The following is a 4,234-nucleotide window of genomic DNA, read 5'->3' as shown; positions in this document are numbered from 1 at the left end:
TTGTTCCCATTTCACCAGTGGCAGCAATGACAGCTGGTCTTGCTAGTCGACAGGAAACTGCGGTTCTGCTTTGATGAACTTAAGAGCACATGAGGCAAAATATGCAGCTAGTGTGGTAACTTCACAATAACACACAAAATTAAAAAAATATGATGATGGAACAAATTTGGAAAACCACAATAGAGTGAGCAGCCCCTGTTAATGTTACTGCTATTGTAAGCTGGTAGCTATCCCTTAAAAGGTTTTTCTGTTTACCTTCATACTCAAATTAGTTTCCATCCATCCATCCATTTTCTAATCCACTGAATCCGAATACAGGGTCACGGGGGTCTGCTGGAGCCAATCCCAGCCAACACAGGGCACAAGGCAGGAACTAATCCTGGGCAGGGTGCCAACCCACCGCAGGACACACACAAACACACCCACACACCAAGCACACACTAGGGCCAATTTAGAATCGCCAATCCACCTAACCTGCATGTCTTTGGATTGTGGGAGGAAACCGGAGTGCCCAGAGGAAACCCACGCAGACACGGGGAGAACATGCAAACTCCACGCAGGGAGGACCCGGGAAGTGAACCCGGGTCTCCTAAATGCGAGGCAGCAGCGCTACCACTGCGCCACCCCCAAATTAGTTTCCATTTATGTATTTCCTGAACCAGCTTATTCTGTTTATGGGCTGCGGTGGGAGGAATGGAGCATATTCCAGCAGGCCTGGTCACAAGGCAGGAACAAAACCCGGATGAGACACCAGACTCCTTCAGATTTTTAATGGTATTTCTTTACCCGTCCACTGTCCTTCACATAGATGCCAATTTCCTTCATTTTTTTTTGGATTTGTATCACATTCCTACGTTTCCTTGAGGAAGCCAGAGTCTATCCCTTGATTGGATGCTGATTAGCCCTCCAGACTATTGCCACTTACATTTCGGTCCTTCTTTTTAAAACAAAGTCTAACCTAATTAGTATCATTATAGATATCAAGGCATACTGTGCCCAGATGACATGAGTGGTACCCGTGATAGGACGATCCTTGGGAAGTGGTAGTCTTCATTGACCAAAAACACAATGTAGATAACAAGCACTTGCGGTCAGTAGTGCAGTAGTCCTAGAAGCTACCAACAGCATTGGGTAGGAACCGATTAAGAGATCTGAAAAGCAGAATTGGCTGTCAGTATGTGGAGCGATTTGGTGAAATCCTTCTGCAAGTTTGCCTAAAGCTGCTAACCATCTTGGAGTGCTAGTTGTGACCAAATGAAAAACAGAGCTGTATGATTTGTGACTGCTTTAATTAAAAAAAAAAGCCATGACTTAGCATGTGGCTCTACATGAACATGGCATGCAGGAAAGGAACAGTGACTGGCTACTCATCCAGGTCTCTCCTTATTCCAATGTCTCTCCACATCAGTCCTCTTCAGGCATGGCTACACCCGGCTAACATTTCACCATGAACTTCTCAGCTAGGGACATACACTAAATGAACACTATGCTTAGCAGTGTAATTAGCCTGGCAGGTAAATGAGGTGATAGTTCCTTGCAAGCTGATGTTTTGCAATGTTCTGCCAGACCGTACAGAGTTGATAATCTTGTTAACTTTTGGTGAGTTTCTTCAGTTAGTTATCCACCCATGCATCAATTGAGTAGAAGATAAACTTCACTTCAGTTCTTGTAAATGGCAAATACCCATTTAAAACAATGCAGTAAAGTAAGTATTCTAAAATATTTCACACATTTTCATTTGCTTATGAAACCCTGTCCCTCTGTGCTCACAGTAAACTTCTGAGACCAGCAACTTTTTGAATAGTCTCTGTTCTCTTAGCCACCTTTCATTCTGTCACTTGTGCCATGTTCATTTTTTTTCCGCTATTCAGCCCACAACATTCAGGCACAATGAAAACAGGACTAGTGCAGGTATTTGGCAATTACCCATCACTGGATACATGGAGCTCAGTCTTGGTCAAGCAGGAGTAACATTCGCACACCACTGAGCAGATGGAGCCAGATACTGTCCTGGTAGCACTGGGCAAAAGGCAGGGAACTCATGACAGTGCCCACTCTCATACACCCCAAGGAGGTCCAATTTCAAGTTCAAGTTACATTTTCTGTTACACATACAGAGAACAGTGACATTCCTACCTGGGAAGTTTGAAGATCATGCAACATGATGAGCCAGCATTTACACAACAGGATTTATAGATTTAACAGAATTGAGGAAGAAATGAGGGATATTAGAGTTTTAATTGAAAATGTGTTCTTTAATAAGAGTAGGAGCAAAAGAGGATGCTGAACAACAAGGGTAGGAGCACAAGAGTAACACTTTTGCCCAAAACATGCTTTCTGAATGCATTCATTTATTAAAGTAATTTACCCAACTTGCTGTGGTGGGCTGGCGCCCTTCCCGGGAGTTTGTTGCCCAATCATTTGGTATGTCCCATATAATGATGAAAAAAACCCAGAGAATTAGACAAAAGTAATCATAATCCATCCATTCATTATCCATCCCGCTGCATCCTAACTACAGGGTCATGGAGGTCTGCTGGAGCCAATCCTAGCCAACACAGGGAAGGCAGGAAACAAACCCTGGGCAGGGCACCAGCCCACCGTAGTAGTAATCTAAATGGTTATCAAAATCACAAAATAAACACAATTTCACTATTCAAGAGCTGAAGCGCACCTTTGGATATTGGCTCTGCAACTAAATGCCATCTTCCAGCTCTGTCAGTTTTTATGTTCTGTCCAAAGCATAAGGGGACGGGCTTTCCAGTTAGGTGGCAGAGGAAGTGTAGTGGGTGGTCTGTCCTCAAGTTACCAGCAGCACCTTTTTACATTAAGAGGTGGTATTACTGGCATCATCCTAGACTTGTAAAATTGCTTTTTTTTACTGGGAACAGCACTCTGAGAATCTGAATTAAAGCGTAAAGGGGAGCAACAATCAATGCCAGCATCATTAGGCTTCATGTAAGGGCAATCAGTTTAGATCTGCCGATTGGATTTAAACAGACAGGGATGTGGGAGTAAAGTCTATGCAGTCATAAGATGCGTGTGTGGGTTTTTGAACCCATGACATTGTAGCTGTGAAGCTTCGTTAGCATCGCTAACCAGTGTGCCACTGTTCCTCTAAAGCAGGGGTCCTCAATCACGGTCCTGAAGGGCCACAGTGGCTGCAGGTTTTTGCTCCAACTCAATTGCTTAATAAGAATCATTTATTGCTCAAGTAACATTTCTGCTTCACTTTAGTTGTTTTGCTCATTAAGATTTTGAACCCTCATTGCTTATTTTAGTCTTAAGCAGCTGTATTCTTAGTTTTAATTGCGCCTAATTAGCAATAACATGCAAATGACAAAAGAGACCAGCATTTCTCTATTTAGCTTGTTACCATTTACACCTGTGTGTATTTATCATGTACTATTAGTACTTGGAAGGAAAGTGAAGAGAAAAAAGTGAAGGACTGAGAATTAGTCATCCATTTCAGCTTTCAAATCATTTGGATGATATAATTAGTAAGGGGGAAAAAAAATCTAGGATATGAGAGTTACCTGACTTTACAGAGTTAAAGCACTAACAAGCCATGCAATTAAATTATTGGCAAGGATTGCTTTCTAATTAAGCAACCGGGCTAGAACAAAAACCTGCAGCCACTGCGGCCCTCCAGGACTGTGATTGAGGACCCCTGCACTAAAGATACTCCTTTGTGTGCTTTTTTTGTCTTTATGAGCATTGTCTTCATTCTGAGATGGACTGACACTGACATTTACTGCTTGTTGATCTTGTAAAGTCATTTCCGGCTGAATTCAGGTTTCATACCTGCATGTCGACATCCCGATCAGAGTGACACTGAGTCTACTTGCTGATCATCATTCATTTTACTGAAAGCGCAAACAAACTTCCCTATTAATTAAGACTTTGCCCTCAAACTGTCCACCCCAGAATATCTCCTCTTATTGTGCTCAGGTCTATATTCACTGAGTCCATTTGCGTACAGTTTCTTCAGTGTGGCAAGGAGGAATTTCAAGAAACAGGCACTGACAGAGATAAGTTGTATGTGTCAAGCAGATCCTTTTTATAGGGGAGTGGAAAACAGAAAAGACAAAGCGAGGCACTGGTGAACAACAAGCAGCCACAAATACAGACCACCCTCCTATCTCCCACCCCCTTGTCCATTGTGTATCACAGTTGTTTCTAATAATACTATCCAGTGGCAAAGCAGAAGGGACAATGTGAGTCCAGGTTAAAT

Source organism: Polypterus senegalus, chromosome 3 (genome assembly GCF_016835505.1).
Source record: "Polypterus senegalus isolate Bchr_013 chromosome 3, ASM1683550v1, whole genome shotgun sequence".
Lineage (NCBI taxonomy): Eukaryota > Metazoa > Chordata > Cladistia > Polypteriformes > Polypteridae > Polypterus > Polypterus senegalus.
Note: the sequence above shows the minus strand (reverse complement) of the source record.